At 40.3% G+C, this 14,796-nt stretch overlaps 1 long non-coding RNA gene across 4 annotated transcripts; it reads left to right on the plus strand.

The window, feature by feature from the left end:
* Positions 1-965: 965 nt before the first annotated feature.
* LOC118594047 lies at positions 966-13,917 on the plus strand. Of its 4 annotated transcripts, none has more exons than XR_004946322.1 (4): positions 966-1,111; positions 1,252-3,962; positions 6,882-7,064; positions 13,593-13,917. It is a non-coding gene; the product is annotated as an uncharacterized LOC118594047 (long non-coding RNA). The 4 variants fall into 4 exon arrangements; XR_004946321.1 differs by lacking the exon at positions 966-1,111 and having other exon boundaries at positions 1,188-1,670; positions 3,892-3,962; XR_004946320.1 differs by lacking the exon at positions 966-1,111 and having other exon boundaries at positions 1,188-3,962.
* Positions 13,918-14,796: the final 879 nt, after the last annotated feature.

Below are 14,796 nucleotides of genomic sequence, written 5' to 3' on the forward strand. Positions count from 1 at the left end.
TCTGAGGATATGAGAGTCTATGTAAGTTCTGAGGATCTAAGTGTTCTAAGAGAAAGGTTTGAGGTTGTGAAAGCTTAAGTAAGTTCTGATGGCCTAAGAGAATGATTTAAGATTTGTAAATGCAAGTTGTAAAAGTGTAAGAAAGTGATTTAATGGATGAGAAAAATGGGAAATACTTCAGATTTGTTTCCCTCTTCTATCCTATTGTTATACTAGGATTTCAAAAGTACAGAGTTTTAACATTCATCAACGGCATTCTCATAAGCTTACCAGGATCTACTTAGTGTTTAGGCACAAGATCAAGATTTTAAATTTCTTTTAATTGTCTTCTAAGTACAGACTTAAGATGTTTCTCATCAAGCTATATTTGGCTCTCTAAACAGGAAAATTGTTGATAATTTTTAAGCCAACCTATAGCTTTTCTGGGGCTCAAAGGTGTGAGTTATACTTCAGTTGTTTTGTAGACACCTCTTACTGACTTTTCTACAATATGGATTTCAGATTGGTAATGCTAATATATCTAAAACCTTTAGTACTTTTTGTAGATTAAAAAAGAAGAAAAAACTTGAAATAACCTTCAGAGAATTGAGGGAGTCACAAGACTTGGATCCACTTCTTACAGATCAAAAGGAATTCAGATAAGTATAGCCACATTTCATGACTTGTCTCTTCCTAGGGATGGTATCTCTATCTATCTATCTATCTATCTATCTATCTATCTATCTATCTACCTATCTATCTATCTATCTCTATCTCTCTATCTCTATCTCTATATCTCTCTCTGGTCTTGGTACTCCTCCCTTCCCTTAATTACTAGGATTATGGTCCTGAAAGTTCCCAATGTAAGACTGTGCTGGTTTGAAAATAAATGCCCCCCAAGGGAGTGGCATTATTAGAAAGAGTGTCCTTGTTGGAGAAATTGTGTCACTGTGGAGGTGGGCTCTAAGGTTTCATATATGTTCAAGCAATGTCTAGTTTCTCAGTTCACTTCCTGTTGCTTGTGAGATCAAGACATAGCTCCTTCTCCAATTTCAGCACCTTCTCTAGCACTGAGTGTGCCTGCTTGCCACAGTGTTGCACCATGATGATAATGGACTAAACCTCTAAAAATGTAAGCTGCCTCCATTAAATGTTTTTCCTTTATACGAGTTGCCACGGTTATGGTTCACAGCAATAGAAACCCTAAGACAAAAATATTTTTTATATTCCTGAATTTTAACTTCTGTCCTTAGTCTATATCTGTCTCAGCAGATTTCCACTTGGCTGACAGATACCATCCAAGCATCAGCTGCTGACTACAACCTGCTCCAAACAACTGTGAGCCCTAGACATGCTGAAGGCTGATGTGGATCAATCCAACCAATGTGATTGCTCCCTGTCTCTTGAGCTGGATCAGTGAACCAGATGCTTCTGATGAATGCTCCATTGCCTGAATTCCTTCCTTGCATTTGACTAGCATTCCAGCCTTCCTGGATCCTGACAACAACGTCCTAGTTTCAGCAGGAAGGAGTTACAGAAGAGACTACATCATCCCTTGTCCCCAAATAGGCAGGAATGTTAGATCAAAAGAATACTCCCTGGCATAGGAGACAAAATAGCTACCTACAGTGCCTATTGGCATGATGGGAAAGGCACCTATTAAAACCAAATAGACCCAGATCTTGCAACAGGTAAATTTATTAGCTGAAACACTTCTACAATATTATAGGGCACTCAACCTGCTTCAAGAGAAAATTGTTGTTTCTATGTAAACCACTCAGGAATTATTAGAGATAATCTGGGTGTGTTTACCAAAAGCACTGCAAAAAAAGGGAACCTGAAATGAAATAAATAATTGGTCCCCATTCTAATTTCCAGGTTCCTTCTAGATAGTAACTCTGATGTCAGCCATCACAGGGCCTTTGGATCTTCTGTTTCTGCTAATTGCTTTTGGCTATTGCATCACTGATGCTTTACCTATGTGATAATTCCTGTCTGGGTACCATTAAGCTTATGGTTATTAGATCCTAACATATACAGATACCTATCACAGGGTCTATGATTTGATTCAGTATATAACTTGGGGGGTGAGGAGTGGTGGATGGGAGAGCTTGAGTTAAATTTTAAGTTTAAATTACTATGCCTAAGAGATCCATGAAACCAAAATGCCCCTGATCTACAGTCACCTTGCCCAAGAGCAGATAGTTCCTGAAATGCTAGAAGCTATTATTTATGAGAAATAGTAAGCCACATGTACCCACTCCTCTAAAGACGTTGTTTGACCATCCACAATCAATGTGCTTGATCACATGTGAGTGGGAGGTAGGTGGGTAGGAAATGTATCAGGATGCCCTTGATTGGATATAGGCAGGAAGTGTGCAGGCAAAAATTAGGGCAGGATATATGCCTCCACCTGATTGGACCTGATGAGAAATGTAGTAAACTATGGGTTTGGCCTTTTTAAGCCCCTGTAAAATGTGATCTAGGGGCATTTCCTAAGAACTGGGTATGGGCATGGGCAGAGTGTATCCTCCTGGGCAGTATAAAATTAAAGCTTGCTTCAAGTCTGCCTTGAAAACTGTGATGATGGCCTTATACTCAACCAATGGGGTTAACACAGTGAGGCTCTATATGGGAAGAGCAGAAGCCCATAAGGGAGGTCATCCTTAGGAGCAGCACAGGTCCATCAGTGAGGTCCTCCATAGAAGTATAAGAGGCCCATAAGTGTGGCCTTCCTTGGGAATAGCACAGGCCCCTATGTGAGATGTCATAAGGAACAGCAGAAGCCAATACATGTGGCCTCCTTAGGAACATCACAGTCCAATAACTGAGGCCTCCATAGGAACAAGAGAGGCCCATCAGTGAGGCCCACATTGCAACAGCAAATTACCATAAGTGAGTCCTCCATAGACACACACAGGCACATTCCTGAGGCATCCATAGGAACAGCAGAGTCCCATAATGAGGCCTCCACAGAAACAGCATGGGCCTATAAATAAGGCTCTTCTTGTGAACAGCAGGAGACCATAATTGAGGCCCTCCATGGGAACAGCAGATGATCATAGGTGAGCCCCCACAGCAGCAGCAGAGGCCCATAATGGAGTCCCTCCTTGGGACCAGCAGAGATTTGTAATGAGACCCTCAATTACAGCAGCAGATGTCTGTAAGTAAGGATCTCCTTGAGAACAGTAGAGGCCCAACAAGGAGGCCCTCCATGGTAGAAGCAGCCTAAGAAACAAGTTAGTGCTTCTGGTAAGAGTATTTGCATTGCTGGCTTCCAAGTCCATGGCAGACATACTGAGAGGAGACCTTCCTTCTCCAAGCCCACTCAGGGAACATGCTACCTTTCTCTCTCACCTAGTCAGTCTGTTTCCAGGTTGTGTGTCTAACAAGACTCCTTCCAGACTCAATGCTTTCCTTCGACCCATGAAGTCAATCATCTGGATTCTTAATTTCATTATATAAAAGCAATACAATTCAGTTCCTTTTTAAATAGAAAATATAACTGAACAAAAACTTTAAAATAACTATCCCTTTACCTATGGTGAACCAATTATTTATCACATTGGTAGGTGATATTTATAATACATATAGATATAAAACACTTATAGATACACACACTTGTCTGGGCTTTGAAAGTAAGCCCTCCTGAACCTTACAACCCGGTTCTAATAATCTCTTTTCATTGTGACCCTATCTCAATAAATGACTATTTACAGCATTATAATAGCTAATTGGTACTCCTTTAAAACTCCTTTCTAAACTCCTTAACAAGAAATATTATAATTACAAAAGATTATAAAATAACTCTTTTAATGTAAAACTTCTTAGGTAAGCCCTACTCTACTGGCAAAGAGGATAAATAACAGAAAATGAAAAGTCACTATTACCTTCTTTTGCCCTGTATTCCAGGCTGATGCAGCTGCCTAAGAAACGATGATAGGCCCTCATCTCTGCCTCTGTTATCCGCACCATGGTGTAATGTGAGTATCTGGGGTCTGGCTCCTCACACTGCCTGCACTGCACAGCAGTGGAGTTCCAGGACACAAGACCACTTCCCCTCCTCTCCATGCTGCTCTGGGCACTGCATTCACACTATGGTTAAAACTCCTCTGCCTAATCTCTCTGAAGATGACACAAGGTCTTTTCCTTGCTGAGAGTTGATCCTGAGGATTAGTGGGTGCAGACAGGGTTACTGCTTCAACAGACTACCGGAACTCCTGATTCAGAAACAACAGAAGGGGAGCTGAGGGATAAAGACATTAGGAACAAAGGAAAACACTGGAGCTGCTGATAATAAGAATGTTTCCCTAAAAGCACCACATCGTGAAATATCAGGCCATTGATGAAATGACAATTAAAATTATTTCATTTTAGAACAGGGATAAATTTTTTGAAAAGATAATCTTTGGGAGATTATTTCTGCCAGGTCAGTTTCACTCACCTCATTTTCCAAGCTCTCCAGGCTGCCAAAGCATAAGCCCAACACTTAGCATTGCTGCCAGGGACTTTACCATCTAAGGAACACCAGGCCGACATAGCAAGTGATTAAGGTTCACAAACTCAACTGCTTCCAAGGAACAGCTGCAGCACAACATCACAATTCCCAAGTGAAGGATGCTCTTTCCTGCTATGATATGCAAGAGCCCCCTTAGAAACACAAGAAAAAAATGACGTCATATGGCAGAGCTAAGCTGTATACAAAGGCACAGGGAGAGGCTGCCCTTTCCTAACACATTTTGTTCTGTTCTTACATGATTAATGTCACTGCTTAATAGTGTTATGCTCTATAATTTAAAGAAGAATACAACATTACACAGCCAATAGTGAAAAGTATATGAATGTCCAAAGGCTCTGTCTCTGTGAGCATCTACAGTGGTCTCTAGGCTCTGTGATCTCCAAAGGAAAGTTTGTATTTCACCTTAAGCATATTTATAGACCCAGATATGTGTAGCTGTTAGGTCATTTTTCTTCAGTAACAATGGTGTTTTATAACTTAACTGGACAACTTGGCAACTATTTCTTAGGATAGCTTTGTAAATGTTTGCTTTTTCAAGATAAGCTGATGGGGATTTAGCTCAAACAGGCAGGAGGAAAACTCAGTAAAACTATAACCCATCCTGTCTCTGTATCACACAGATATTATGAAACTGTGACGGGGCAAGGCAGCAGCTAGACTACATCTGTTCATGTTAAAAATAATGCATCTTTTGTGATGTTTTTATTTATTTACAAGTTTTAAAATGAAGTTTATAAAATAACAAAAAATACTAAATGTAGAACTTATATCTTTCTTTTCTTTTTCATTATGAAGCCTGTTTATTTTATATAAGGCCTCAACCGTAGAGCTGTGTTTCATGACAAGGTTGGTACTTAGACTCTTCTCACTCTGTTGTCTGATATGCAGGTCTAGGTTAATTTGCCTTCAAGTTTGTGAATCTTGTTGATTTTCTCAAAGAACCAATTCTTCACTTCTTTGAGGCTGTATTTTGCCTTTTCAGTTGTTGTTTCTATTTAGCTGACTTCAGCCCTGAATTTGATCATTTTTTTCTGCCTATTCTTTTTGGGTCTTATCGCTTGTCTTTCTAGAGCTCTGAAGTATATCATTAATCAATTAATATGAGATGTCCCTAGTTTTTTATGTAGGCACTTAATGTTTCCCATAGGTTTTGGCAAGTTGTATTTCATCTTCATTAAATTCTAAAAAGGTTGTAATTTCCTTTTTGATAACTGTCTTGACCCAGTTTTCATTCAGTGGTGAGTTGCTTTGCTTCATGGAGTTTGTGTACTTTTTATCATTACTATTCTTGACGCCCACCTTAAGACATGGTGGTCAGACAGGATGGAGGGTATTATTTCAAAGACTTGCTTTGTGTCTCAATATGTGGTCAGTTTGGGAGATGTCTTACTTAGGATTTCTATTGCTGTGAAGAGACACCATGACCATCTAAGTCTTCTAAAGGAAAACATTTAATTGGGGCTGGCTTACAGTTTCAGAGGTTTAGTCCATTAATCATCATGGTGGGACATGCCGGCATGCAGGCAGACATGGTGCTGGAGAAGGAGCTGAGAGTTCTACATCTTGATCTGCAGGCAACAGGAAGTGAACTGTGTCACTGGGCAGAGCTTGAGCACAGGAGACCTCAAAGCCCACCCCCACAGTGACTCACTTTCTACAACAAGGCCATATCTACTCCAGTACCTCCTAATAGTGCTACTTCCTATAGGGTCCATTTTCTTTCAAGGCACCACAGGAGAGTTCAGTGGGCCGCTTGAGAATAATGTGTTTTCTTTAGTGTTTGGGTGTAATGTTCTGTAGCTGTTTCTCTGTTTAGTTTTTGTTTGGATGATCTGTCTACTGGTGAGAGTGGGGTACTGAAGTTACCAACTAACACTGCATGAGAATCAGTATGTGATTTTAGCTGTAGTGTTTCTTTTTTGAAATTCAGGGCCCTTGTGTTTGTTACATGAAGGTTTAGAATTATCCATTTATGGACATTTTTTCTTTATGAGTATGCAATATTCTTCCCTATTAACCAAATTTAATCTTAAAATTAATAAGATTAATTGTGGTTTGAAGTCTATTTTGTCAGATATTAAAATAACTACACTCGCTTGCTTCTTAGGTCCCTTTGTTTAGAATACCCTTTTCCCTCATTTTACCCTCATGATGTCTTTCCTTGGTGGTGAGATATTTCTTGGATGCAGCAAAAAGATGGACCCTGTTTTCTAATCCCTGTTTTCTAATATGGTACTCTTTGTCTTTTTTATTGGGGGAATTGAGACCATTAATGTTAATGGTTATTATTAAACACTGCTTATTAATTCTTGTTATTTGTTATACATGTTTTCCCTCTTTTGAATAACTGTGCTGAAATTATTGATTCTTTTTGTCCTTTCAGGTATAATTAACCTCTTCAGACTGAAGCTTCCCTTCTGGTGCCCTCTGTGCACCTGGTTTGGTAGACAGAAATGGTTTAAACTGGTTTTTATCATGAACTTTCTTCAGGATTTGGAGATAAAATAGAGGAATTGGACTACAAAGAGAACACCTAGAATACTACCTATTACTATCTCCTCCACCTGTAAGTAACCTTGGTAGAAAATAAACTAGATAAGAAGAAAAATGTATAAATGAAATTTTCTGGAGAGAAGCTGTGCATGCAAAGGCTGATGGACAGATTAAAACCTCAATGGTGGAGAGGTTGGGAAGCTCTAGTTAGAATCTATTTACAATTCATCTTGTGTGATCTTCAATCTAAAAATAGCCATCCCTTGCCCCCTTTCTGTCAGACCTAACATCATGTAAACAGCAGAGAAAGCTGTGCCTACCATGACAAAACCACTGGGGTGTATTAACTTAAAGAACCCCATTCTCCACTAATGGAAGGGATGGCTAAGATTCCTCTACCTGCTGTGACTTCCCACTTAATGTTTTCACCAATGTATTTTTAAAACTCCTTGGTTATAACTTTTGTTGTTCTGATATTGTGAAAACTCCATGGATCTGCTTTCACATTGGATTTGCAGAGACCTGATCTATGCTCCCAGACATAGTCACTCAAGTTGGCCCCAGAATAAATAATATCTCTTTTTCCCTTTGAGGTGAGAGCTGTTTTTTGTTGGTTTTTGTTTTGTTTTGTTTTGTTCTGTTCTGTTTTTGTGCTAACTAAGGTTAATTAAATTAACTAAGGTTAATTGTAGCTCTGTGATGCAGCTTCTGTGTGTTAACTGTCTATGATAGTATGGGACTTTGCAGGGATGTAGCTGTTTAAGGGTTACCACCCTCCTGTAAGTAATTCCTCATCCATGCTCTATAGGAAAGACTTTGATGAAACCATACTTTAGTCTGTTATAGTAAGTAGGCATCCTATTGCATCTCCCCAGGAAAAGTTTAGATGTGAATCCCATAGATGTGGGACAAAGGCCATTGATGCAAATTAAGCAAGCTTTATTCATACATATGGCCTATCTCCTTCTAAGGCAGGGTTCAGCAAATGTTTAACCAGCAACCAAAGTATGAATTAGTATTTGGAACAAAAACCAAACTAACTGCCAAAACAACAAAAACAAAAACAAATAGAAAGGTGACATTGCAGACACCATGACCACAGCAACTTTTTTTTGGAGGGGTGGGGCTGAGGATCGAACCCAGGGCCTTGAGCTTGCTAGGCAAGCTCTCTACCCCTGAGCTAAATCCCCAACCCTCACAGCAACTTTTATAAAGGAAAAAAATTAATTTGGGTGGCTGACAGTTTCAGAGGTTTAGTCCATTATCATCATGGTGGGACATGGCAGCATGAGGGCAGACATGGTGCTGGAGAAGGAGCTGAGAGTTCTCCATCTTGACCCACAAGCAAGTGGACTGTCTGTCTCACTGGGTGAAACTTGAGCACAGGAGACCTCAGGGCCAACCCCACAGTGACACATTTCCTCCAACAAGTTCATACCTACTCCAACAAAGTCACACCTCTTAGTAGTGCCACTCCTTGTCAGTTTATGGGAGCCAATTATGTTCAAACTACCACACTGTAAATAAAATTGTTTCACTGTTGTTCATTGTTAATGTTCATAAAAAGTTGAAATAGGGGGTTGGGTATTTAGCTCAGTGGTAGAGCACTTGCCTAGCAAGCGCAAGGCCCTGAGTTCGATCCTCAGCTAAAAAAAAAAAAAAAAAAAACCAGTTGAAATAGTTAAACAACATAGATCTTGTTCTGGTAACCTCATTTTTGAAAGTTCATTGGAACTCTTTAGGACTTTCTGTACTGTTCCTAGAAAATACCCAGATCAAGTCATCAGTAAAGACAGATACCTTAACTTTTTCCTATCCAATGTTGATGCCTTTTATTTCATACTCTCCCCTAATGCTCCGTACAGGTGGTTGGTCATCATCTTTCTCTTCCTTTCATCTTAAGGGGAAAATATTCCACCATTCAGAATATTAACTATGATGTTTTCATACATATTCCTCCTAAGGAAACTCTTTTCTATTTTCAGTTCATTTTCTAATTTTTCTATTGCTATGGCTGTTAATCACAAAGCCTCTTATTATTGTGGGTCATAATATAAATATACGATATGCAGGATATCTGATATGCAACCCCTGTTAAAAGAATCCTTTGACTCCAGAGGGGGGCGCGACCCACAGGTTGAGAACCCCTGGTCTAGCACCACTTTTAATGTCCAGTGGCTATATATTCCTGAATAAGGCCAGTCTTCATGTGTATGAGAATCTTGAAGGTGGGGGAGAAGAAACAAAAAAACAACAGAGAGAAAGGAGAAGCTGTGTACAAGAATAGTAAATAAAAGAAATAGAAAGTAAACAATACAGGCAGAGCTCTGCTCTCCTTCCTCACATCTGTACTTTCACAGCTGTGGGAGGTTTCCATGGAAAGCTGGTTTGATTTATGGTAAGATTTAGTAGGCAATGCCCACCCTCAAAAGCTAATTCTACCCCTACCTCTGAAAGCTGAAGTTTCAGGTCTCCCACCCAAGTGTTGAGGAAGTGGATCTGTGATCTTGGGCTCCTCTCCATCTATGACGTCCTATAATGGTAACCAAGAAGAAACAACCGTACAGCAACCAATAGCCCACTCCATCTTGCTCTTCCGAAGTTTGCCATTGTTCTCCCTGCCCTGGAATACCAGCGTCATTCCTCCTCACTCTCCCTCCTTTCCTGCTTTGTTTTCTTCTCTCTAATACTGATGTTTTCCAGCTGTCAAACAGGAACAGCCTCTCTCTGTGTCCAGGGAGTCAATTAACCAATCAGTCAAATCGACTGGATGGTCGAAATAATCAAGGTCAGATAGAGCAACTACCAGCATCAGATAAGAAGCGACTCATTCTCAACACTTGGCAGTGATTACCACCTTGACTTCGGTTTGCTTCAGCTGGCAAGGATGCACCTCTGTCCTATCTCAAGAGTACTTCAGTTCTCCAGTCCCGTTTCACACGTTCATTCACAGCAATCTTTTCCAGAATTTCCTTGTTCATTCTTTGAGAATCTCATTCACATATACACTGTCATGACCGTATCCCCATTCCCCCTCAGACTTCTCACACACTCCCCTGCCACATCCCCCTTCCTCACAACTTCACATGTCCTTTTCATAGCTCATTGTCTTAGGTAATGTTTTGTCCCTGTGACAAAAACACCACGACCATGGCAGCTTATAAAAGAAAACACTGAATTCCAGGCTTATGAGGACTGAGCCCATGATGGCAGATCAAAGAGGAACATCTCAGATCTTACATCTTTTTTTTTTAAGTTTCATTTTACATACCAACCAGAGTTCCCCCTCCCTCCCTTCTTCCCACTCACCCCCCATCCACTCCTCAGAGAGTCTGGTATATCAAGTTGAGGCAGGACCAAGTCCCTCTCCCCTGTATCCATAGGGAATGGGCCCCAAAAAGCCAGCTCATACAGTAGGGATAAACCCTGGTCCCACTGCCAGTGGCCCTACAAACTGCCCAAGTCACACAACTGTCATCCACATTCAGAGGGCCTAGTTCAATCCCATACAGGTTCCCCAGCTGTCAGTGGAGTGATCTCCAACTAGCTTGGGTCAGCTGTCTATGGGTTTCCCCATCATGCTCTTGACCCCTCTGCTCATATAATCCCTCCTCCCTCTCTTTGATTGGATCCCAGAGCTCCGCTCAGTGCTTATCTGTGGGACGTCTCACACCTTAAGAAAGCAGACTCTTCTACCCCAAGAGTCTTCAACTGCAAGGCGCCTCAGCTAGGCACTTGGTGAGTCACTGCCCATCCATCCGGGATTCTGACTGGCTTGGCCTTGTGCAAGCAACCACAGCCACTAACTCAGCAATCTTGTCTTTCTCTTCCACCAGAGCGTGAGGTGTTGATTGGACCTAAGGAGCTCAGGAGGCTTGCATGGAAAACACTTTTACCTGCGGAGCTTCTTACCACCCCACCCCATTTTGCTCTTTGTAATGGTCCTAACAGTCCACTACCATGTCACACCTTCAGTGATCTCTTCCCAGCTCTTGAACAGTCAATGATTTTTCTCCCCACTTTTTCTTCTCTCTTTTCAGCTTCTGTAAATCAACCAATTCTTTCTTCTTCAGCTATATTCATCTCAAAAAGTAAAGAATTCTTATGGCACAAATTTCAAAAGAGTGTACAATGAAAATGAATTTCCCTCACTGCTTTTTCTGAGCCATCCCTTTTTCCTTTCCAAAGTATATGAGAATACATTGATATATTTGTTTAAAGATTTTTCTTTTGATTTATTACAGAACTTATAGTATAACATTATCATGCGGCTCATAATAGCATTTCAGTAATAATGGACCAATATGCAATGGGGCAGTCTTATAAGGTTATATTGAAAATGAAGATGTCCCTACTACCTAATGACATTGTAGCTATTAGATATATATGTAACACTGCAATGCGCTATCCATATGTTTGTAGTGACACTAGTATAAACAAGTCTGCCACCTCACTAGTCATACAAAACTGTAGCACAAATAATTATACATGGTACATAGCACAGTACTCATTTGATAACAATAAATAACTACATTACTAATTTATGCATTGGCTATACTGTGTACTTTTATATAGGCTTGTATTCATTCCTTTTCTGTTGCTTTGATAAAATACACTCACAACAGCAATGTAAGGTGGGAAGGATTTGTTCTGAGTTGCAGTTCTAGAAAGGGGTACAACCCACCATGGCAGTGATGGCAAGGTGGCAGGAGGCCAGGCCATCACATTTCATTAGGAGTCTAGATACAGACAGAGAACAGGAAGTAGGGCCTGGCTATAAAACCTCAACACCTGCCATTGGTGACATACTTTTCCAGCAAAACCTCACCCCCTGAGGGTCCATAATCTTCTCAAAGAGCACTACTCTCTGGGTATCAAGTGTTCGAACATGTGAGTCTGTGATGGACATTTCACATTCAAACGATATTCCTCCCATGGTCCCCCTAGGCTCATGTCCAGCTCATAATACAAAATGCATTAAGTACAACTTCCAAAGTCTCCATAGTTTTTAACAGTCCCAATACTGTTCAAAAGTCCAGAGTCTAATGGGTCTTCTGATACTAAAGACAATCTATTAACTATGACTCTGTAAACTCCAAAACAAATTACATACTTCTAATGCATAATATCCCAGAGTATACATTCCCATTCCCAGATGAAGACGTGGAAGCAGAGTAGGAAAAGACTGGACCACAATAAGACCAAGACCCATGAGGCCAACATCAAATCCTGAAGCTCCATGTGTGACACCTGGGGCTTCAGTCAAAGGGTGAGCTGACTCCAGCATTCTGGTTGTGCGGCCTACAAAATACATCTCTCTCTTGAAATGACTCCACTCCTTGTACACAGCTCTTCTTGGAAAATATTTCACAGTGCTGGCATCTCCAACATCATGAGGTCTCCACAGCAACCAGGATTCACCTTCCCAGCTTCACACAATGGGCTCTCGGGGCCTCTGTGCAGGGACTCAGATCCCACCACACACTGTACGACCTCAGCAAACCTCTGAAACCGTAAAGTAAGAATCCAGGACCCCTCTCAATCTTACAACTTTCTTATTTCCAAAACCAGAACCAAGTTGTTGACAATGCCAAGTTCTGCTGACAGCTTGGGATGAAGCCAGCCCCCTTGATTAATGGCTTCAGGAGCTTCTGCATGCTAAAGTTAGTAATTGCTTCCTGGGAGCAATTCCAGGTGGGAGCTTTTGTGGATGAGGTCTTGCCTTCAGGGCACCTTTCCTGTTCTCCCAGTGCAGCAGAGAAGCTTCTTTTTAATGTAGATAATCTCTCTAATGATTGCAGCACTCCCCACCCCCTTCAGCACGCGCCTTGGCTTCACTCTTAAACTGTCTATTGCTCTTTTCCTCTACAAACTTTTTGTTTGTTTGATTTGATTTGATTTTTAGAGACAGGGTTTCTCTGTGTAGCCCTGGCTGTCCTGGAGCTCGCTCTGTAGACCAGGCTGGCCTTGAACTCACAGACATCCGCCTGCTCTGCCTCCTGGGTGGGCCACCACTGCCCGGCTCTGTGAACTCTTTTTCTTGTTTGCTCCTTTCTGTCTCACTGGTTGCTCTTTTTCACTGTGGCTACATAAGAGTGACAGGCAGTGACCATCCACAGACTCAGTGTTACCATGTCCTGAGATTTCACCCACCAAAGAAATTAGTACATTACTATAGAATTTAGCTTCATGCAAATTCTCAGGGCATAGGTACAATACAGCCTGATTCATTGCAAGATTATAATTAGAATAGACCCTAGTCCAGTTCCTGTTAGCGTTCTTGCTCTCTGAAACCTCATGAGTCAGGTCACCACTATCTGATTTTTTTTTCCTTTTTTTTTTCCTTTTTTTTTTTTTTGCCTTCAAGTCTATGCTGGAAATTTCTGGCTCCCACCAATATGGTCCAATAAACTCTGTTCACATCTTTCAAAGGTTTTTTAAGCCCAGAATTCCAAACTATTCCACATACTTCCCACAAATCAGTTCCAAAGTCAGGTTTATCACCACAATGTCCCCACTTCTGGTAAAATTTTCTGTGTTATTTCCTTTTCTGTTGCCATGATAAATACCTTGACAAAAAAACACTTATTTTGTCTTACAGTTCCAGAAGGAATGGAATCCATCCTGAAAATCAAGACACGGTAGCAGGAGCATGGGACTGGTCTGCCACAGGACATTACTAGGAAGGGGGTCAGCACACAAAACCTCAAAGCCACCCTCAGTGATGTACTTTTCTCACCAAGATGCCACCTCCTAAATCTTCCACAACCTTTTTAAAGCCAAGGCTCATGTGTACATGCGAGTTTTTAACCAAAAAAAAAGTTTAAAACTAAAATTTTAAAACAGAAATAAATGCTTATAGAATTAGTATATTAAGAAAGTATTTTATATAACACTATGTGTTTGTATTTTTAAGCTAAGTATTATTACAGAATCCAAACTTTTTTTTTTTTTTAGTTTTTTGAGACAGAGTTTCTCTGTGTAGCTTTGTACCTTTCCTGGAACTCACTCTGTAGACCAGGCTGGCCTAGAAAGATCCACCTCTGCCTCCCAAGTGCTGGGATTAAAGGCTTGTGCCACCAACACCCAGCACCAAACTTTTTAATTCAAAGTCTTCAAAATAAGAATTTTGTAGTATGTGAACGTTAATTATTACCATAGATGGGAAATATTTAAAAATGATTTAGTGTGGCCACTTGTACAGCGTGTATAAGGTCTCCAGTACCGCACAAGCAGTCTAGGCAGCCACATTCACCTCCCACTCACTCACTCATTCACCCAGAGCAGACGTCAGTCAGCACCTTACTTGTTAAGTGCCTTTACAATATGCTTTCTTAAATCGTTTATACCCTGTTTCCGTGGTTAGCCTGTATCCTTTCTATGCATGATTTTGAATTACAATTACCTAACAGTGCTCAGTGCAGTATACATTCTTATCCCAGGCATAGTAGACTATACCATTTATCTAGATGTGCAGCAGGCTATATGCCATCTAAGTTGTATAATTAAGTTCTTAGCTGTTTTGAGCACTGCTTTAACAATATATCATAGATATTAAAAATGCAATGTTTTATCTTTTTTTCCATTTTATGATGTTTAGCAATTTTGAAGTGGGGCTTATTAGGAGCAAAATTTTTAATTTCATTTTTTACATTTTTGAAAATGCTTTAATTTTTAATTACTATTTAATTTTTAATTAATTATTTATTATTTGATTATTAATTTTTAATTGATATTTAAAGTTAGCATTTAAACCAATGGATTTCATTATGGCATTTTCATTATGTATTTACCACTCTTCTATC

Source organism: Onychomys torridus, chromosome 12, assembly GCF_903995425.1.
Source record: "Onychomys torridus chromosome 12, mOncTor1.1, whole genome shotgun sequence".
Classification (NCBI taxonomy): domain Eukaryota; kingdom Metazoa; phylum Chordata; class Mammalia; order Rodentia; family Cricetidae; genus Onychomys; species Onychomys torridus.